Source organism: Corapipo altera, unplaced genomic scaffold (assembly GCF_003945725.1).
Source record: "Corapipo altera isolate COAL_440 unplaced genomic scaffold, ASM394572v1 54, whole genome shotgun sequence".
In the NCBI taxonomy this organism is placed as follows: Eukaryota; Metazoa; Chordata; class Aves; order Passeriformes; family Pipridae; genus Corapipo; species Corapipo altera.
In genome coordinates, this window is record NW_020884902.1 from 2506315 (window position 1) to 2529893 (window position 23579).

Consider the following 23579-nt stretch of genomic DNA (forward strand, 5'->3'; position numbering starts at 1 on the left):
CTAAACACACTATTCCAGATGCCACCTCACAAGTGCCAGCAAAGACTTAATGGCTTCCCTTGGCTTGCTCACTGTGCTTCCATGAACACAATGTGGTTTGCAGTTACGCTTCACAGTTGCTGTTGTTGTCTGACTCGTGCTCAATTTGATATCCTCCTGGACTCCAGGGGCTTTCTGCACACACCTATGTAGCCAGCCATGCTCCTGTGGGACTGCTGCACAGAGTTATTCCATCTTTTCCATATGTACCTTGATATTAGCTGTGTATTATGACTGATTGTAAGTTGAAGCAGCACTGAGCTGAAGCTACTCAGTGAGCACATGAAAACTGTGCTGCTAAAAGTTAAATGAACATCTGCCCCCTCTTGCCTTTTCTTAATTTATTTTTTACATATTAGGCAGAGGCAGGGAGAAGGACCTAATTTCAACTTTTGCAAGGAATAGTGTTCCCTTCCCTTAGATTCTATTTTTAATAAACTGTGCTGGGATGCATCTTCCAGAATTGATATCTGTCATAGATATTTTGAATTTTGATAATGGAAGAGTGCTCAAGTATTTGGAAGAATCTTGACACTATCGTAACAGCCTATTAGAGCAACATACTGAGTGGCAGGGGGCGTAGAAAGATTTGCATTTCCCCCCCCTTAAATCATCTTGACTTGATTTTCGGCATTCTCAGTGGCAGCCAGAGAAAAGATGCCTATGCACAGGAGCACTGGCATCATTAAATTTGCCTTATCTGTGATTTTTGATTTGGTTTCACTTGGGTTTTCTCGAATTGCAATGCCAAAACCACATTTTTGATATTCAGAATGCAGCATGTTTGCAGTCACTTACTCATATTTTTCCAGCCTGTCTACTACTTTTGGCAAGGCCTGATTTTTCTGGAATTTAAAGCTTTCTAAGTGTGCAATTCAAATAACAAATGTATTTGCAGACAACTTAGGCTAGGTTTGATCTATCTTTGTGGCTGCAGTGAGAATTTTACTTGAATAAAGCTGAAATTAAAAAAAATGGGATTTGGATCAGAAAAAGTAGAGTAATTGCAGTTTTGAGAAGGTGAAGTTATGAAATTCACACCACTGATAATAATGGTATTAAGGAGAGTCATTCCAAGATGATCACTGTTTTAAGGGGAAAGATGTTGGTGTTTATATCAGCTACTCAGATTGCATAACCTTCCCTGGCTGGAGAGACTTCTCCATATTTCAACAGTTAGTTAGTTTGACCTCATTAATTCCAGTATGTCTGTGAGTACATGAGTACTTGCTTTACAATAAGTATATCAGATTGTTTCATGGTAATCAGTGCTTTAAATTGAACTTCCTATTAAAAAACCCACATAGAATCAAACTATTTCTTTGTGCATCTGTGTTTAACTGCAGTGACTAACATTTTGAAGAAAGAAGTCTCTTTTGACATTTAAATTCAAGTGTAAAGAGTAAGTCATCATCATACTTGATTCTCCCAAGCAGTTCAAGAATCCTTTTCCTTGCCATTCCTCACCATTCTACAAATGAATATTCAAATGCTTTCTGCATATGATCACTAAAGGGTGAGATTATAATAACAGGATGCAATACAGTATAATAAATATTTTCTAAATTCCTTCTTTTTAAAACTGAATCTTAAGTGGTTTTATTTGAGAACCAGAACAGGTTTTTGTTTCTATACATAGACATGCACATATAAAAGTAAAAATTTATAAAAGAGAAAAGGAAATATTAAGGAATATCAAATACAAATCCAGATATTTTTGTAGGGGAAAAAAAGGACATGAGATTGGATGTTCCATCATAACCTTTCTATGAAAGTAGAAATTTTCTATTCAAATGTCAGTGGTATCAAGATTCCATCATCACATGATGTAATTATTTTTCTTCACTCTTAGCTGCACTGTTTTAACAGCCCCTCTTTGTGCCTCCTAAAGGAGGAAGGGTTGGGCTGAGTTAATAAAATTGTTGCTCAAATGCAGCAAGAGCAAGAAATGTTCAACTTTTCTTTACACAGTTTACATGGGTAAGATGCATTCTGACATAACTGTACAGTCAGAGATTTAGTTCTCTCATCATTATACTTACACAAATGCGATTCTAAAAGTTAGGAGACAAATTCCTTCCACTGGCATGCCATTAAAAAAAGACTATTTACAATTAAAAATTTTTAGTAGAAAACAGTCTTTCAAAACAAACAATCAAACAAAAGTGTAACATTTTGTATGTGGGTGTGGTGTATTCATTTCCTCCTAAATATGTCAACTTGTTTTACAGCCACCTTCTCACCTACAAGTCACTTGCTGTGGCCTCCTGGGAACATGGGGTGGGACTGGGGATGTACAGATATAGTGTTGACACAGGTTCCACCTCTCCCTGAGCATGGAGCAGGAAGTGCACACCTGAGAGGTTCAGCAGGCAATAGTTGTGGTTACTGAGCATGGCTGGGGATTTCTTTTTATTTTCATAGATACTTTGATAGTTTGGCAAAGGCTAGATGGAGGTTTAAGTAGGTTATCAGTGTGTTTATTACTTTCTATTGGGAGCTCAGTGGAATATACAAATGGGATCTGATGATGTGAAACAGTCCTGAGTTTATAATCTGACTGTTCTTTCTCACCAGAGGGCTAGGGATAGACTTTACAACTTGGAAACAAAACACTTGTAGTTGTGTGCTTCAGCAGAGCAAAGCCAAATGTTGTTTGGCTTGAATTTACTGTGTAGTGCTGTGGGATTCTTCTGGATTTTGGAACTGTTTCTGCAAGGGAAAATGGGGCCAGGTTAAGGGTAACAGGAAAAAATATCTTCTCTCAGTTACAGAGCTCTCCATAAACTAAGCAAATACCTTTACAAGGATCATCTATTGCTACACCAGCTCAGCTCTTGCCTTTCCAGATGATAACTTCTGTAATAATTTAGACTCAGTTCACGTTCAAAGAAAGTAGTATTTTTTTTCTGATTAAAGTACTGTTTTCTACTGCATGTTCCCATCAAATGATAAAAAAAAACTAGGTCCATCTTTCCTCCACACACCACCTGTAAATAGCAAATGCTTAACCTCCCCACAGGCAAGAATAAAAGCTTTATTCTTGGTACAAATACAAACTGGTGAGGAGGAGTGTTAATGTATCTTGGTGCTGTAGAAATTAACTGAGGGAGAAATAGGGAAAAATTATATATAGACCATTTGCCCTCCTCCATAGTAAAACCCTCGGAACATTAGAAGTCTGGCTTCAATAATTTCTAATGCTCTTTTGAAGCTGATATTCAGCCTAAGAGTGGAAATAAAGACAAAACTAGTAAGCAGACATTGATTTGAAGAGTACAGTGCCTGTGTTTGTAAGGGTAGAGGGCCTGTGTTGGTACCCTTTTGGGGGGGTTCGGCTGCTTTCATGTCCCATCCTGGAGTGAATGCAGGCATTTTCTGTCAGTCGGTATTGCCCCAGTTTTGCATTGACTTGAGGAAACTCAACGGAGATGATTTAGCTGAAAAACCAAACTAAGTCTCTCCAGGGTCCTCCAAAGAAGGCAGCCTAACAATGAGTTTTCCAGCAGGAAAAGAGCTGGTGTTTAGTTGTCCATGTGCAGCTCAGTTTCCCAACTCAGTAGCTTTGATTCTTTGGCCAGTCCAAATCTAAAATAATTCTGTTGCAGTCTGTGGAGTTGCCACCTGCAACTCATAGCTGCAATTGCAAGGGGTAGTTCCCGTTTATTGCTTTTGTTTAAAGGTGTGTAGTGAGTCCAAAATGGGTTAGTAAAGTATGAGAAGCTTGAAAATATGCACCCATTGTGATACCTCGTTTGGGGAATTCTGCACAGGGAGTAAAGAGGGAAAAGGCTTCCTCATAGCCATAACTCTCAGAGAGTTCTAGCAGTTCTAGAAGTTATAAAGTATTAAAAAAAAAAGCCTTCTATTTGTATGACTTGTGAAATTGTGGATAAGAAGTTGGGTTAAATCAAGACTGATATAAAATAGTGTTTCCCAGACCACTAACACCCACACAGAGTGAAAAGTTCTTCCAAGAGTACTTTGATGCCTTCAAGTATGTGTTGCTGAAAGTTCAGTCAGAATTTGTAGCTATTTCGCAATAAACATCTGACATTGTTTACTGCAGCAAAGCTGATCAAGCAGAAAACAGTTTTTCTTCTCATAAACAGATGTGGTGAGCAGCAGGGTGTAATTATTTGTATCGTCCAGAAGAACTCCTCAGCATACTAAGGATTTTGAAAGAAATGTGTTACAGGGAACACCAAAGGTGTGGGGCTGCAGAGACAAGCAGAACCTGGAATAGCAGGAGATTCATCTAAAATAAAAAGGCTGTTTAATTTGGTATTTGATACCCAGTAGGTTCTCCAGGAACCCATCAAAAAATTTAAATTATGCGCTCTTCTGAAAAACATGAGAACAGTATGTGTTGCAAAACAGTCAAAACACTCAAGTCCAGATATTTCCCAAGAAGAAACCCACCCTGGAGGGACGAGTTTGTTTGGGGGGTTTTTTTTTGGTTTTGTGGGGGTTTTTTTACAAACTGTCTTCCCAGCTGCCTTGAAAGCTAAAGCTTTTACTGCAGGAATTAATACTTTTGGATAGATCTCCTAATGTCTTCTCGCTGATATTCTTGGATCCTTTAAGAATTGACAGCCAGTGTGGTCTCCAAAGACTGCCATCACTTATTTCTCTGTCTATAGATCACCCTTACACCTGTACAACAGCTTCCTTGGCTGCAGCATCATTTGGAAGTCTCAAGTTTACAAGACTACTTTCACAGTCTCTATATTGACTTTCAGGAAAGACATCTTTACAGAGCAGGTGAAATGGAAAATATGCATCCCTTATGGCCCCTTATCCTGTCATCCACTGCCTTTCTCAGAACATACTATCTTCCCAGGAAAATTCCAGGCTACAGAGGAGATGAAAACAGAAGAAGAAGGAGGTACATTGACTGTGATGTATTAGTTCATTTTCCATCTCATACAGATATTTTTCCACACTGCATGAGAAACCTGCACACCAAGCCTATGACTGAGGAGGGTATCTCCCCTTCAGCCCATGCTGTGCGTTGCTCCAGGCCCTACATACCTGTATGGCTTTACCAGGTAGTGAGCCAGGCCACGTTTCCTTCTGAATCAAAATGGGCAACAACGTGACCTCTTTCATGTGCACAGGAACTTGTGGATTGGTTGAAAAGTCCTTTGAGCTGTTTCAATGTGAAAGATGTAAGAGACATTTAAAACAGAGGAGGAAAAACCTATTCTACTTCAGTAACATGGAGCTGCCTGCAACCTTTAGTCTCTTCAAACTGGGGGGATTACTGTCAGATAAAATGCTGAGCAAGATTTGGAAGTGTACAGGCAGTAGCTCGTTGGAGCAGGAATAGAGTGGGTGATGCAGCTCTCCTACCTGTTACCTTGAATATTTCACAATATGTCAACTCAAAAGATGCTTTTTTCTCCCACCCACCACCGTTTTGCATATCTCTCTTCTGAGCCAGTTGATCAAATAGTGCACTTGCATCTGACAAATCTTTTACAGAGCACAACTGCTATTAGGCTGAAATGTTCTGTAAACACACAGGTTTTCATGATGGCCCTGGGACAGATCCTACACTCAATGGGGACAAAACCTACAAAAGCTGGTCTGATCAAGTAACCAGATTCTCCACAGAATAGAGCAGATAGATGACATTTAAATAGTATACAAAGCTTTTCTTCAGCTCCTGGTTGTTCCTGAGTATTAAGATGACAATGAATCATCTAAATGTTTCTCTAGTCTTGGCTCTCTTCTGAATACTCGTCTGAGAAGTCCATTACATTTGATTCCATATTCCATACACTTGACTGGGATGATAAATTGCAGCAAGTTCAGTGGGTGGCCACCAAGATGGATAAGGGCTGGGACATTTGCCCTATAAAGAAGAAACTGAAGAAACTGAGCTCATTTAGCCTAAGTAAGAAGGGCTTCCAGGGGATATTATCAAGAAAGCAAAGCCAGGCTCTGCACAGTAGTGCATGGTGAGAGGACAAAACTGAGAGACATAAATTGTAATTTAAAAAAACTATGACTTGATATAAGCAAAAACTTTTTCATGACGAGGACAGCCAAGCATTGGAACAGATTGTCCAGAGATGCTGGATGTACAATCTCAATCCTTGGAGGTTTCCAAGACCTAAATGGCTAAAGCCCTGAGCACTCTGGTTTGGTCTCACAGCAGACTCTGCTTTGAGGAGGAATTTGGACTAGAGACAACCTGTGGTCCCTTCTAACATAAATTAGTCTGCAATTCTGTGTTGCTATAAATAACATATCTTACAGCAGAACATGTGCTGTCCCCAGCCCATCCTTTTGAGCCATTTTCTACTTTCAACTTTTCTACCACTTTTTCTGTTGATTCAATTATCTTGGTCCCCATCATCCCATATCCAACAGTTAGCTTCCAGGAGGTTTTTCTTTCTCATCATCTTTTGTTGAAATATGGAATCTGCAATAAAAGGAAATATCACTTTCATTTCTGTAGTAAACTGATTGGGCACTTCCTTCCTCTTTGCAACACCACCTCTCCCCAGTTAACCACTCTCTCCCTGAAGCTTAGCAGCAACCAAAATTGAAATTAAAAGACCACAATTTCTACCCCTTTTTGACCTCTCTGTTATTGGGAGCATGGGTGCTTTTATCTTTTGTGGGGTATTTATGTGCACGTAGCAAATTTTGAGCAGTATGATTTCACTGGTAAAAAAACCCACTTGATCTGTAAAAAGACAATGACTAATAGTGAAACTTCTGCAGTAAGAATTTTAAGGTCACGTGTAGGCACGCTGACTGACCCAGAGGCTGTGCCAGCATTGCCTTTCCATAGCCTGCTGTTGTATGAGAGCATTGCTATTCCTCAGACTGAAAAGGAAAAACAAACTTTTCTTTTTTGAATTGCTTACCTTTCTTTCACCCATCCTTACTACCCACTCAGTGGTGAAAACAAAGCTCCTCATTTTGCTGAGGAGTAGAGATTATTTTCAGAGTTCTGTTTACCTGTTTTATTTAACTCAAGTGAGACTGCACATGAAACCATTAGATGTGTTCCCTGAGAATGATCCTAATTTATTTTGGGAGGAGAAAGAGTGCATGTTTATGCAATCTCTATGGAACATAAGTATCATAAAATGAAATTAGGAAAGCAGTGGATCTGATCTGATGCTTTCAGTTCTCTTGCAAATCATGTCATCTGGTTTATGCAGTTGCCCTCCGTTGTTCATCAGGATGTGATGAACTGGTTTCAGTTTCTCTGCCTTAGGATAGTGTTCTGAGCGAGATTGCTCTTCACCACTCTTTTGTCACAGTCATCAAATAATTTGGGGTGGAATTGACCTTCAGATCCAATCCCCTGATGAAAACAAGTTAGAGCAGGTTACTTGGAGCCTGCTGGCCATGTTTTGAATACCCCTCAGTGTCCATCTCTAAGGAACAGCATTAGTATCCAAGTGCCAGCTGGATTTCAAACCAATGTTCATCACTCTCTGAGCCCAGCAAGAGGGTGGGTTTGCCACCTTCCAAGTCCTTCCAAAGTGGGTGACTTGATTTAACCAGCTTTCAGTAATCTTCCTATGAATGTTGTCTTATCTGGCCCATACAGGAATCCACGGTTTGTGCTTAAGCATAACATATTATCTGTCTAAGCTGCCTGTTACACAGATCTTCTCTTGCAAAGATGTTAAAGTACCTTTTAAGTTCCACTTGATTTCTAGGAAGTATTGACTTCACTTTAGATGTGGAAAAATGCACTTGCTGACAGGTTACAGATGTGACAGAGTTGGGAGACAACTCCAAAGCCCCCTCCCCTGCCCATCCCTGGGCTGTGCTTCACCATTTGCTGTACAACCACGAGTAACCAAAAAGCACTTTTTTTGCCATCACCATTCAGATGGCTCAAAAATTCATGGAGGGCAGAACAGCCTTGGTGAGGCCGACGCCAATGAGCACTGCCAGAGCCACAAGCCTTACCAGTGTAGCTGGGATACTCAGGATCTGGTTTCCTGCCCAAATCCCAATCCCATTTTGGCATCTTTCCAAAGCAGCCCTCAGATGAGGCCAAAGGACCATTTATGCCTGATTCCCCCCCCAGCAGAGCGGTGCAAGAGCCTCACTTCTGGTTTCATTCAGACTCCGAATGGTCCCTTTTGCTGTTGGACGCATTTGGAACAACTGGCGTGGCTGTTTTCCTTTAGCTCTTAGACACGAGCCATCGGCTTTGCTTCCCACTCGTCAGAAGGGGGGGGGGGGGGGGGAACCGCATCCTGACTGCTTTTAAAATACAAATAAACCACGAGAGAAACAGCAAACAGGAGTGAGTGTTTAACAGCAGCACCCAGCACCGCGGTGAGGAGCAGTTCGAGCGGCGCACACGGTGTCTCACGGCGGTGCCGCGGGCCCCGCACCGGCCCCGCCAGCGCCGGCAGCGCCCGGAGCGGCCACCGGGTGGCACCCGCGCTCCGCCCGCAACGACGGGTTATGGGGGTTACGGGAAAACCTGGATGAGGGAAGGAAACATTGCGGTTTGTCGCCAACAAAACTTTCTTTCAAGTGCCTGGTTTCTATTTAGAGCTCCTCTAGGCGAGTCCTGGGGGCACCAGTCCGCATGGGGGGCCTGGTCTGGGGCATCCAGATTCAGGATAACGGGTCAGGCAACGCTCCAGTTCCAAATCGGAAGGGGCAGTGCCGGTCTCTTGTTGATCCGGTGACAGAGCAGCTTCCAAAGTCTGCAGCAGCCAGGACACTCACTTCTCTTTTCTCAAGCGCTGAGCACGGGTTGTACTGGGAATACTACAAGTTACTAAACAAGCATCATCCTTTACACATCACTCTTCCAACACTGATCTACCCAGGGATTCTGAATAACACAGTAAATGAAACAATTCTGATGAAAACTAGAGGTGTCTTGGGGGGATAAGAGGGAGTCTTTTAGCTAAAATTGTTGTGCAATCTGTCTAAATGTCCGAGTCTTAACAATCAGCCTGATTTTCAAATGTTTTCACCTAGTTTTCTAAGTATGGACTTAGTTACTGGAGTTGTGACACAACAATTTGAGGTCATTGCTAACAAAATTGCACAATTGTGGGAACACTTGCAATACTGGAAGTGACTCAGGAGCCTGAACTAGTTGTTAAAATGCCCTCCTAGTAAAGGGAATAGACTGCAAAACCCATTACAGTTGCAACCTCTCACTGGCAAATTGCAGCCTCATTAGTAATCTTGGCAAGATGACAGGGGTTTTACATTACTGATCCCCTTGTTAGCCCTCAAGTGTGCAACTGAAGCGCTCTTTTGGGAGCAGTTTGTGGAAGTGAATGTTGTAAATATATTTCCTTTATAGGCAAACAGATGCTCTCTGTCTTTGGAGCCATCAAACTCGTGCATTCACAAACACACAACTCACTTAAAAATAAATGGGAAGTGAAAGTAGTAGCTAAATCTGCCAAGAAGGAAGATCCAATGATAATTGTAACCACATAAATTTTGCTGTATTTTCCCAGTGAGCCAAGACACGTAAAGTAACATAAAGTAACTTCCTCTCCCCCAAAACTGTCTCTTCAGTGGTGTGGATGTTCTATATAGTTTTTCTGTATGGTAAGGATGAGATATATATAGATATAGATAGATATAGATAGATAAAATTGAAAAACAGATTAATCAATGACATAGTGACTTGCAGTGTACTAACAGTACTATAGGGCAATAGCAGTAGTTCTCAGACAGGCAGTAGGTGGTCCTGTTCAGGTACTCCACTATGACAAGAAATTTATATAATTAGGAATTGGTCTGACACAAGTGTCCCTAAGCACTCCTGCAGTGTCCCTCTCACCACAGTCTGGCCAGTAGCATGTGTGATGCATGTAGTAAAGGAGCAACATTATTTCTCAACTGTGTCTCAATTTTTCTCATAGGTTGTTTAAAGCAGGCTGTTCTTCCATTAAGCTGACCTGGGAAAGCTGTGGAGCATCCAGGCAGACTGCTTCCACATCAGTAAAGCACATTGGTAGGAGTTTAACACGTTTCCCAATAATTGCCCACAAATGCTTTATGAGGGACAAACAGTTCCGCGAAGCTTCTCAGACAATATTCCACCTGATTACAGAGCCTCAGGGAGGGCTTTGCTGCCAAGGAGAAAGAAATGCCAGACCTTGAGGAGAGTTTGTCATGGGCTGTAAACAAGGTGTCCTTAGCCACACTGTTCAAAACTCTTTCTCCTCCATGTTCTTCCTCTATTCATTAGGTACTGGCCCCTGTGTGGCTTCTGCTTTGAAAGAATTAATTATTCAAGCTGCCTACGTATCTCTTTTCAGCAAGAACTACCTCCATTGTGTTACAAGGACAAAAACCTTCCATAACAGCCAGGACAGATGGATGAAGCCTGGCAACACTTTTCAGAGGAGTGCCACACCTCTGTGTTATCAAACCTGGGTTTATTTGCAAACCTTGTTATCTTTGATAATTTAATTACAGTGCTACTCTTGAGGATATTCTTGTTGTACAAAAACATCATCTTTAACTATTTTTTTAGTGTCTCATAATGACAAAAAACCAGAAAACATGATCCAGATGCAAACTAAAAGCTGAACAATCGAAAGAATACAAACTATGTCATTTAATAAAAATCTTGTTTAAGAAGTTATTATTTATCTCTTAGTGGGTTTTTAACATATTGGGCATGGAAACACTGCTGTATTATTCAGCAAATATCCCTACTGGAATACTTTCTTCTTTCCATAGTGATACTATATAAGCTGTGCTGTCTCAAGGGAATTGTAACAGTGCAGTGCCAAGATGCTGTGCTGAGATATTTGTGCCTTCATACTTCCTTTCCTGCAGGGCTTTCTGCCTCTAAAAAGATGTCTGAGTTGCCTTCCCCTGTTTCTCTCATTTCTTTGATCTGTTTGATCATTACAGTCTAACCTATTCTTAATTTCCTCTTGCTGGCCCATTTTGAAAGCCTTGTGTACGATTTCCAGTTGATAAAATTGCCATTGGGATGCCCTTTCTCTCCCTTTAGCATTGATCGTCATCAGTCATGAACAGATGCTGGGGAGGCAGATGATCTTTCAAATGTAGCAAGGAAGACTAGGAGGAGAGTGCCTGGAGGCAGATTCAACCACTTAGAAGCATGTAGTCACACACCATGGTGTTAGCTTGCTTCAGGGAGGGAGGGGAGCGAGAGCAGAACATCAAAGTGCAATGGAAATGTAAAATCCTTAGTGCTGTGATTCCTCTTTTCATCTGTGCTTTTTCTCCTGGCGTGGTGTTGCAGGCAGTTCTGCTTTCTATGCTACTGAATAGACTCAGGCTTCGGTGAATGTAAATGGAGCTCCAGGATCAGTTTTTTTATCCTTTAGAAGTTCTAACACTCTAAAATTAATTTGAGATTGAATATTTTCAATCAGCAAAAGCAGGTACAAACAGTCTTTCTAGGACAAACAAGGCACAGGTATTCTTCAGGCTCAAGTTGCAACAAGATGGGGAAGAGCAGGAAAATTGGGAAGAATCCATCCTAGGGGACTCCACATGCCAGGTCAAGTCATGCTGCTGCATGGTGGTGACAGATCAGAAGCTTTGGTTCAGGATCCTGCCCCTCCTTTGGAGATCATGTCTCATCCCAACTGCAGGGCTGTCAAAGCACAGCCACACGGGGTCGGGGTGCCAGGGGCTCCCCCAAGGTCTGTGGCCAGACCTGGATCCCACAGGCACTGCCACACTGGGGCTGCCCCACACTGGCTGTGGGATCGAGTTGTATTCCCTGACCCCTTGTTGCTCGTGCTAGTGCTTAGCTGCTCTGCTGCACTCCTCTGTCTTGTCTCTCCTATTCCATTTGGTTTTCCCTGTACATTCAGTTACTAGAGAAAACATTGGCATCACTGTCTCCCTGTACAGCCCAAGCAACTGGTGCCTTCAGTTTGGGAAGTGTGAGCAATTCTGTAACACCTCTTTCAGTGCTCCCATAGACCCGTGATTATTGTACACGAGAGATTACAGTGAGAAAAAGAAAGCTGCGTATGTAAAAAACCCCTGAAATGTAATATAGAAAGTATAATATAAAGTTAACACAGCAAGAACTCCAAACTGAAGGAAATAGAGATCTTAAGGCCAGTTTTTAAAATTTTGTCAAGAAATTCTAGAAATACTTACTAACTTAATTACTTGGAGCTATACCAACAGGCAGCCTAAAACAATAATGTTTACTTATTTCTGAAGCACTTTTTACTTTTGTGAATACTCTCGAAATTTTTTTCCATATGTGGAGGCCCAGGCTGAATTAAGAAAGGAGAAAGGCTTCTGTAATGTGACATGCACAGTATCTGATGACCTGTGGTTCAACCTATTGAACAAACTGCTGCTGGCAAACATTTTGATTAATCAGTTTTCCATGTGAGATTAAAGGGGAAAAAATATTTCTGCAACTTACAGATTACAGTGAGGCCTGAATAAATACTGCGTGAAAATGTTTCTATGGTGGGTTGACCCTGGCTGGATGCCAGGTGCCCACCAAAGCCACTCTGTCTCTGCCCTACTCAGCTGGACAGGGGAGAGAAAATACAATGAAAGGCTCTCGGGTCAAGATAAGGATAAGGAGAGATCACTCACCAATTGCTGTCATGAGCAAAACAGACACACCTTGAGAAAATTAGCTTAATTTATTACCAATCAAATCAGAGTAGGATAATGAGAAATGAAACCCTTCTCTTCTTCCCTGGCTTAACTACTCATGAGTTCTCTCCCTCCTTCCCTTGGCTGCACAGGGGGGGTGGGGAATGGGGATTGTGGTCAGTCCATCACACCTAATCTCTGCTGCTCCTTCCTGCTCAGGAGGAGGACTCCCCACATGCTTGCCCTGCTTCAGCACGCACTTCCCAAGGGGTCACAGCATCCTTTGGGCATCCACCTGCTCTGATATGAGGTCCTCCAGGGGCTGCAGGTGGATCTCTGCTCCAACATGGACCTGTATGGGCTGCAGAGGCACAGCTGCCTCACCATGGTCTGACCATGGGCTGCAGGGGAATCTCTGCTCTGGCACCTGGAGCACCTCATCCCCCTCTTCCATTGACCCTGGTGTCTGCAGGGCTGTTTGTCTCCCATATCCTCACTCCTGTCTCCATCTGCAGAGGTTTTTTTCCTCCTCTGAAGTACCTTATCCCAGAGTCGCTGCCACCATTGCATGGGCTCAGCCTTGGCCAGTGGCTGGTCCATCTTGGGACCAGCTGGCATTGGCTCCATCAGACACAGGGGAAGCTTCTGGCAGCTTCTCAAAGAAGCAATCCCTCTAGTCTCCCCCACTACCAAAACCCTGCCATGCAAACCCAATACAGTGTTAAACAAATTTGGCTACAGCTGTTGCATAAAATCAAACTCAAAAGTTACCATAGTTCATAGTGAGCAATGCTCAGTGATGTAGAATCAGTTAATTTGAATCAGTGTCCTCCCAAGAAGGGAATGTTCTTCAGCCTTGCTCATTTTGGAATATAATCTTTCTCTGATCTTTGAAGTGATGAAATGAAGGAGTCAATCACAGAGGCACAGAAATTAGAGCAATAAAAGAGCTGTTAGACTGTAGAGCTCATTATTCCATCCCTAAAAGACTACTCTGCAGTGCATTCTTGGGTACTTTGTCCAGTGTACCTAAAAACCTAGGAATATGGAAAGAATGAAGGAGAAATACTACTGCACAGAAATGTCAGTCCTTTTCTCTCTGTTTTGATCCAGCTATAGGATGAAGCAAAGCAGTAATTGCTGCCATTATAGAGAACAAATCTATTTGCATTTCTACAGTGCTTCAGCTCTAGCTGTAAATGCCTAATCAGTCCTATTGCTGGAAAAATATTTTCCAGCCTCTTGTCAAATTTCTGTCTGATTGCAGTGCATTACTGCAAAGCCACTTCACTCCATCCATGTCCTGGCCCACACCACTAAAGGGCTGTGGTGAAAATTTTTGAAGCCAACACTGGTGTGTAAGAAACAATATAGCAATGTCTGTCAGTGGTTCAGTAAATGATCTGTCACCTCTGGTAGAATCCTGCCTAGCATAACATGCAAGGGTATCTGTGTTTCTAGAACTGTAAAACTCTGAATAATGGATGTATAAAGATCCCATTGCACACTTTTACAGGAATAGCAACATTTGCCCCGAAGTCTGTGCTGGCTTTAGCCATAACAATCACGCATTTCTCTCCCCCATCCTTCCCCAGCAGTGGTGCCTGCAGGCTGTGTTTCTCATTCCCTGCTGTACACGCTTTATCACAGTGATAAGCACTATCGAGTGACTGCTACATTCTGATGCAAACGTAACTGCGCAGGTGACATGCATTTGTAAATTTACCCTGAATCTGGAGGACTTGCACCTGCTTTTCTACTAATCAGCAGCTTTGTTCTGCCTCCACAAACCCTGTAAATTTAAGGTCAGTTTAAGCTTAGTGCACAGTTCCCAGGTCTGATCTAGCTGCTTTGTTTCCATCACCAGGCACAGAAGTGTTGTAACCTGGCCAGGTTAAAGATCCCTGCAGGAAAAGGAGATGGCTGGAACAGCACAGAACTAGCAACTGTCAAACTGTTTGTGTGAGCAATAGACATGCAAGTGGTGAGGACAGATCACTCACTACTCCTCAGTTCCACCTCTGCTCACACCTTGATATCCCGTGGTTGAGCTGCAGGAGCCCTAATGTACCATGCAAAGGAAAAGTGTCATTCAATCAGCTGTCACAGACTTTGGAGGAAGAAAAAATGAACAAAAGGTGTTACTTGCAATGAAATAATCAGCTTGTTCTTGCAGAGGAAGTTGACTTTACTTTCTTCTTTTTTATTATCAGTTAATTTGTGTTAGTAAATACTGTGTCTTACAAAGCCTTGTATCTCATGGATTTGGTTTATCAAAAAGCAAATGTTTATATGATTCATCTGACAGAATTGTTCATGTCTAGAAAAGAAAAAGCCACTCTTTCTCCAAGCTCTTCAAATACTGAAAGATCAATAAGACTACAGAACGTGACAAGGGACTGACAGTCATGCCCAGTGAGTAACCATGTAAGACCAAAGTTACTTGTGCAATTATTCTGTGTTTACACCCAGTCAGTGCTGGGAGTGATATTCAAGCTGAACAAGTGAAGAAAAGGAGACATAACAGTTTTTAGTGCTATTTTCAGCCCAATCCCACGTGCTTGCCTTATTCACGCTTCTATTTAATTTGATATGTAATGCATATAAGTTAGACAAAAATTATTTGTCTCGTGGTTTATGTTTTTACATACACATTTAAGAATTATATTCCCTGTAATCCACTCTCACTACGTTAGAGCTGTTCCAAAGTTGAAAACTTTCACACAAATATCTCAATCTTTTCTCATCAAAATCATTCGTATTTCATGTATTTACAAAATAAATTTTCCCAGAGAAAGCAGAGAAAATATCACAACAGCATTTCCATTTCATCAAGTCATTCAACTCACCTAGGAAATATTTAAGGCCATTTTCTACTTAATCATTTCAACTAAATCTACAGTACTAGCTTTAGATTTTACAGATTGCAAAACCTCATCCTGTAGAATTAGAAATTTTATTTGTTAAACAAGACCCAACAGTTATGAAAGACCCTGTAATGAGAACAGCATGTCCTGTAACTGGGCATGTGCAATCCTTAACCTTTAGAGAAGTGCCCTTCATGACATGCACTGAATCAATCTGTCCTAGGGGTCCTACTTCCACAAACTGTTCAGAAATGCTGTGGTAGAACTCTCTTTTATACACCCAACTTGTGCCTATGTAAGTTTCTTCATCAGATCCTAGTGCTAGAAAAATAAAATACATTTGTTTAGAAGGTTGTTCTGCCCTCGGGGGGAAAGGAAATGAAAAACTGGGCAGGGACTGAAGAAGATCTTGATATATCCATAGATTTATGCTGGAGGTTCAATCATATATCCTACAGGATCCTATAGGTTTATGGCCTAAACCCCAGAAGGAGTAACAAATAGCTACTAGACTCTGCCTTCTACTAGCAATAACTAACCAAATTTCCTGTCACTTCCTAAGCTTAAATGGGACCTGTCCTTGGCTGTTGTCAGTGAGGAGTGTGGGTTTAGGATAGAGCCACAGAACATATCCATACTGCTGTATGCTTGGGCTTCCTGCAGTGAGAACTATAACAAAAGAAGAAAAAAAGAACAATTCTACGTAGGGCTTTTTACAGGGTTAAAGCTTGTGAGGATCTCACTGGTATATCCATATCTGACAGAAAGCAGCATGATGTACTCAGAATATCTAGTGCCTTCTTGGTAGTGGGCACAGGAGATTTTCATTGACCTTTTGGGCCAGTCACTGGCATAAACCACACCCTGAGGCTTCCTGAGGAGCAGGGACTGGAACAGAGAGGGAACAAAGAAACACAAGTCGTCCCACTTGTATCTTGCGCCCAGATTCACTCTTTCCCCATTCCCAGTGCTGCTCAGGTATGATAACCAACTGTGCTGTCTTTGCCATAGGTGTTTTGAGGCATCAGAGATAGAAAAGTCAAATCTGCACAACAAAAGTAAAATCTTCTGCACAACATTCTCATCATCAGAATTAGCCATAAGTAAAGAACTCTTTTAACAGATACACATTTGATGCATATTGATATTAAAAAATAACAAAGCTACAATGAAGAAATAGCTATGTTCAATGGAGCAGAACCAACACCACTGTGTGAAAAAGCTGAATTAAGTATTTCTGTTCCTACTGACTCTGCAATCCATGTGATACAGTAACATAGTCTGGTGGGGAAGATGCAACTCTCACAAGAGGGCAGACTCGTAACTGCAGACTCCTCTACAGCACACTGATACTTGTCAAACATTATTACAACTTCAGAAGCCACAAACCTATTAAATAAGAAGGTTTAAAAAATAAAAATAAAGAAGCACAATAGTGGGCTTCTCTGGGACCCCGCTACTATATTTAATGTATTAAAAATCATTTCTATTTAGCACACCAGTTAAGGATAACTGTATAAGAAAGAGATAACCTGCTTGCCACAAGTTGTTTTGAAGCTTGTGTCCTGCTGATTCATTCTGAATCATATCACCACAAATACTTTCACCCTGAGAAGTTATTTATTGGCCTAGAAGGTTCATATTTCTGAAAGTTTATCACAGTAGTTTCATGTCACTTTAGACCTATCTGCATACCTGTCCTTCTGTTAATTTTTTTTTTCCAACAAAAACCCCTCAATTTTCACTTGACCATTGAGCATCATTACACAATAATACTCTTATATCCCCAGTAACAGGAGCTAACCTGGACACAAGGAATTTTATCATTCTTCTTCTTCATCCCTGTTTGCCATAGCAAGGATGCTGTTTAAAAAAAACCCCAAACTTAATATGTTTTTGGAGGTTGGATGGGTTTCTTTTCCTGTCTACACACTTACAGAGATTCTCGCACTTTCAGAGGTCTAATTTTTGGATTTCAATTACTAAGGCACAAGACTGATCCAGGTACCACACCCTAGTTTAGAAATGTGAAACGCAGGGTTGATATTCTGAAGTGTCCCTTATTTCTAGGGGAGACTGAACCAAGCCCAGGTAGGCTCCTGGAAACTCTCAAGGCACAGTAAAGGCCCCATCTGTCCTAAACACATTCAACTCTTTCATCAACCAATACATTTTATGTTTGAAAACTGCACTATAAATTAAATGTCCATCGAGGGTACCTGGCAATCTCCATTTACGGTACAGGTATGAATTCCTCTTTTCTTTGTTCTTGAGCACTTGCATCACTATTTGACTGAGCTAATCCAATAAAAATTCTAAAACAGTTTCAAACACGTTTCTCTATATTTCATTTCATGCCCTATTTTACATCGGGTTATTCTCTAATCTAATTTACATTATTCTGAAATCACAAACTGATCATAATTACCTTTTAATGGTAATACAAGCTCATTTAAAGGGAACATCAGGTGCTCCAGTGAAGACCTACTGTAGCAGTTCCTTGCAAATAAGATCATGGGGTGTACGTATTTTGATATGAAACAGTAAAAGAAAATATGCTAAATTCAATATTTACACTGTATTTTCCAATGAGGAGCAAAAATATTGCTGTTTCAGAATCTCACAGGGGGGGTTGTTCTGAAATTTGGATACTAGCTGAATTCTTCATGAGTTAGTTCAGCACAAATAATAACCAGAAGCATGAGTCTGTCTTCCACATAGATTGATGGTAGGTTACTATCCAGCAATGTTTCTATACTTGGAGAGGGAGTTCAAAACATTATTGGTTCTTGCTTTCTTGACTCAAAATAGTTCTCTTCTGAATTTCTGCTGAATCAGACTTTTTTTTCCTTTTAATCCCTCAGATCTGTGTGGTTTGAAGACTTTCCATAGACAGGTCTTTTATCCTAACATGCTCAACTGTCCTGAACACTATTTCTGAAAATAGGATTTTGCTGCTTCATGGAATTCTGAAGAAAACTCATATAGAAGTTTTTATGACACCTGGAATGTTCTTGAGGTTGAAAAGACAAAATGATCCTGATATATCCTTCTGTCCATATAATAATGAGGTGATACTCAGTGATATTAAAGGCTGGCACTTTTGAAGTTTCAAAGGTGAAGAAAACAGATATAAAGTTTTGTTCTTAGTCCATAGCTAATCTGTGACACTTAATGCTGTCAGATGTGGTTAAAGCCATGGGTTTAGCAAAGTCTTTCATAAAGTTAGACATTTATATGGATAATGAGATGGGATTAGGGGTCTTCACATTTCAGGATACCCACTCAGCTGAGAACTAGATAAAATTCTCTTATTGAAGGCAATTTTATAATGGGCTGCAACGGGTTTTCTTGAACTTAAAAAACCTTTTAATATTTAAACCAGATTAAATTCTTCAGGATATTGACTTCTTTTAGGTAAAGAAAGAACCTTGCATGTTATGATTGCTGGAATTATGATAATCACTGAAATACCTCATTGGTGACGTGAATTCACTGGTGGCTGAATGAGACAATTAACTAGTGAAGCCAATTTACCCGACACTCTGACTTTGTGTTTTAATCTCTGTATGTGACAACAGCTGTGTAATCTGAGAACTCAGAGTTATTGACATTTAATTACAATGTTTTTAACTCCTGTAGATAATACAGACACTGTGTTATTTTCCTTCTGAAAACTGGGTATTTTCAGTCCTTCCTTTTTACATAATGAAAGCCTCTTGGTGTCACTAATATTTTTCTTAGAATTTCACTACCTTCTGTACAACAGTGGTTTAGGAATTTCTAAAACAATCATCATTATTGTATCTGGAAAATCTCATGTCTGATTATTTTAGATTCTATTTTTGCCATCAGGAGAACACCTGTCTCAAAATATATGTGTAAGACTGTCAGTAATTCATTATCTATTGGAGATTCTCTCAATTTATAAGACTGAGTAAAGTAAATCTTGAGGTAATGTTTGAATCTTGCAGTGCAATAAAATATTAAGTGGCACTATGATTTGGACACAGTACAGTTGACAGTGTTTCATGGCTCATTTGCCCAAGTAATTATTAGATTTTACTCACAACTCAAAGATTAAGTACAGCTTTTTCATTGCAGAGATTCAGGTTTGTACGTATATAATGCATAATGGCTCTAATTTAAATGGAGATCAGGAACACAGGGATCCCGAAGCTGTGTTGTACTAATTAGAGAAATATTTAAAACACATTAAATAATACTGTGCAGTTGTGAGAGGTGCTAAATTGGTTTGTATGTCTTTGATGCAAAATGTTGTAAAACTACAGTACAGTAAAGGCTATCTGAAAGTCAGTCTGAAAAAAGAGATTTGAAATTTTAAAAACAAACCAAAACAAACATGAAATATCATTTGAGACTTTTTTGAAACCCCCAAAAACCCCATGAAATACCATTTACTGACAGTTTCCAGCAATGATTGGTGATCTCAACTAAGTTTTCAGCTCATGTATGTTCACACCTGACTCCCTTTTTTTCACTCTTCACTTAGTTTAGCTACACAGTTAGCATTTATCAGCAAAATCTACAATTGCATTTTGAAATTTTGAAGCTGGATAAAGCGTTTTTCACCTCTATATTTTAATAGATATTTCTCATGGTTGAATGTTCTACAGAAGACTAACCAAATTAAAATTCATACCAACATGTAGCGATTCTTTACTTTCATGAGTACAAATCCATAGGAAGTTGTTTTTAATTAAGCAAAGGCTCAGACACTGGGGCATTCTGCATAGTCTCATTCAAGTCCATCCTAAAACATCAAGCACAAATATGGTTGGTCTTTCCTAAAGTGAAATGACGTGGATTACTTGGGCATGGCAGCCTTGAGCTGGGACAGAGATACAGCAAGGTGTGAGGATCCAGTGAGTGCTGTAACCTCTACACTTGCTTGGCTGACACAGGGCTGACAGAGCAGCATCTTGCAGACATGCCCTGTGCTAAAGTCAGCACTGGACACGTGTGCATGTGTTTCAGTAAGGATAGGCACTCACTGTGGTTCTGTACCAATGAAGATGGGTTATAGAACTTAAGATAAATATTTTGAAGCCTATTTCAGATCTCTTCACTGTCTCTGTTACCAGTGGCCCCCAAATTGACTGATACAGAAACCTGGGCTGGATTTTTTTTATTTACATTCAGTACCTGTTTGCTTGACTGAATAACTGAACAGCCATCACTTTCCCAAAACACCAATACCACGGGACTATCTAACAAGCCAAGCTACCTATAGACCCATGGTTACCAGAACACAGCCTTTCTTACTCACACCCACATACATCATATCTCTGAGCTGTAAAACATGTTTCTCTCCATTTACCCTTCCCATCACAGCTTCTGATTGAAGAAGCAAAAAGATAATCTGTGACTACTAACAAAATCTCAGTGGCAGATCTTTTCCATTGCTCACTGGGAAATGCCAAGCAAAAGCACTTTGCACCTCACCCCGTGCCCTCCCAGGAGCCCAGCTGTGCTCCCTGGAGCTGTTTGTCAGATCCAGTGATCCTCAAGCTTTGTGTGTAGTTTCCTGGGCAGTCACTGTACCCCAGGTGACTGGGTATGCAGTGGATTTTTAAAGCCAGGCTCTTTTCTGATCTCTCAGTTATTTCTATGGCCAGAGGGGTTTTCTTCTTCTGTGATTTATATAGAATAACTTAAGGTAACTTCACTATCACTTTATTCTTACCTGACAAACTTCACTGAGGTTTTCTCCTGCTTTGATTAGTTGGCAAATGAGTTTTTGAAGAAAAACCCATGATATTACCCTTTCTAGTGACAAAACTGATTTAAAAGATGACTAAAAGAAGGATGTAATACTACATAGAACACTGAAATAATGGATCACTGCAGCCAGGACATTTCATGTGAACATTTCATTGTATGGGAAAAGGTTATAAAAATATATTGATATAGTAGAAAGAGAAAGATCAAAATAAAGGAGTGAGTATTTAATTTTTATCTCTACTATTTATATTTTTCGTCATGTATTTTAAATTTGGATAAGTGACTTTTTGTTTCTATTATGGTATCCGACAACCACTATGTTACTACATATATAGGCACGAATAAAATTTTCCTCTTCTTGGCTTATTAATGTTGCTATTCCTTGTGAAAAGGAAGAAATGTGAAGGAAGAAATATTTTTTCGTCTTTTGCTTGCATCTGTAGCTATGTTCAACTGGCTTCCAGCTACAAGATAATCACGTCTAGATAAAGTAGGATTCTTTAGGGAGTTGGACTACGAGATGAAAAATTCTCTGCAGACTAGAAAACATATTTTGCAGAAAAGATTTAAATTACAAGTCTCTTTCATGCTACACAACATAACTGCACAAACACTTTACATCAGGAATTACGCTTTTAAAACCTTTAACGCAATAAAGACCCTTAGTGAGATTCAGCAGTGATAATGCAATGAACAGCAAAACTGAAGAAATACAACTGCTGATAAAATCCTCAGGCAGATGGGGCTGTCTGTACTGAGGATACAGGGTATGTTGTACATCTTCACTTAGCAGGTTTTCTTACATTCTAATTATGTCCCCTGCAGCTTTAAATTAAGAGTAGATTGTTTTAGAACTGGTAGGTTTTCCCATTTTAGCTTGCATGTGAGGATTCAGCTACTTATCAAAGAATCAGCATTCTATAAACCAACCTGCCATGATTTTATGTGTAGCAATTCGTCTGTAAAGGCCTTAGGAGAGGGCTCTCTCTTTTTCCCCTCTACATGTAAACAGCAGCTGGTTCAAGAATGTCCCAGTCCCAGAGTAACCTTCCTAGAGAGAAGCTTTATAAACAAATTCACTGGAAAAATCCAGCAGTTCCCAGAAAGCCAAGGTGCTTTCCAAACTCCTTTCCTCAGTGCATGACAATAGAAGGTTATTAGCAGCAGAACTGTGGTAGTAAAAAAACTAGACCCTTTACAAATGGAGATTCTCCCTCCCTTTTTCACACCAGCAAGCTTCAAAATTCAGTCCAGCTTCAAAACCGTAAGGACAACCCAATGCTCAGAATAATTAAAGCCTTGCAGAGTTTTTGTTCTGGTTCTTCAGTGTCTCTTATTTACTTCAATTTTTGTCAGTCTGAAGTTTATTTTGTGCCTTTGTGCTGAGGACTCGTGGTTTTCTTGCCGATTTGTACTGGAAATTATGGTAGTTAAAGTTCTGTTTCCCAGAAGAAGATTCTTACTTCAGCAAGTCAAATATTTATATGATGTCTCCTCTACTGAGTAATGACAGCATTCTATGTAGAATTTTTTAGAGATGAGACACTTTGTAAGTTCCAGACTTGCATAATCTGGAAAATTCTGAATTCTCCTGTGTTTCATTACATTACTGCCTCTCTCTTTTCCTGTTGAAGTAGCAAAATACTTGCTCTAGCTTGATGAGCTCCTTCCCACATTTAAAAGAAATTTGTTTGGGTGTAGAAAATGTCAGGTCTCCTGCAGCAAAGCTCATCTGAGTTTTATTCTTCTGTTTTATTACCTTCTAATGTTCCAAATCTATGGCCAAATCCATTATTCACAAATACTATTTGCAGCACTGAACCAACCTTAAGTCCAACTGAGAAGTTTTCAGAACAGTTATGTTGTGTGGTACTGGATGATGTGTAATAGCACCACTATTTGGAGCTCAGGTATCCAGCTGAGATCAAACTTTTCAATATCATTACTAAATTTTACAAATAGTCAAGATTTATTTTTATTTATTATTTTAATTTCTTTTTAAATGAGGAAGAAGAGTATCTCTGGTCAAAACTGCAAGCGGGTCTGGGCAATTATTTCTAAAAGGCATCCCCATACTCCCTTCTGTTGCTGTGGCTTTTGAGACAATTGCAAATTGGGATAGCAGCACCACAGTCAGGCTTTGAAGGATTCATTCCTGAAAGCTGACAAATTTGTGCTGGGGATAAAAAGACTAAGTTCACTGCAGGGTCTTGAGTCTTTATTCTTTGGCAATGGAGAGAAAGTGAACTCATCAATCAAGGAGAACCATAGCTGGATAAAGAGTTTTAGAGCAATTGGTGGTGAACTGTTTGCTAGGCAGCTCCTGTAAATACAGATACTCAGGAC

General features: G+C 40.3%; 1 protein-coding gene and 1 long non-coding RNA gene across 2 annotated transcripts in view; one reads left to right on the forward strand and one right to left on the reverse strand.

Annotated features, from left to right (window-relative positions):
• SLC9A9 (solute carrier family 9 member A9) overlaps nt 1-23579 on the forward strand; it is a 186126-nt gene that overhangs the window by 15538 nt on the left and 147009 nt on the right. The gene's annotated exons all lie outside the window — the stretch shown is intronic.
• On the reverse strand, nt 1581-8403 carry LOC113950642. Its single transcript, XR_003528823.1, has 4 exons — nt 8130-8403; nt 6368-6472; nt 2839-2898; nt 1581-2751 (listed from the first exon to the last, which is right to left on the reverse strand). It is a non-coding gene; the product is annotated as an uncharacterized LOC113950642 (long non-coding RNA).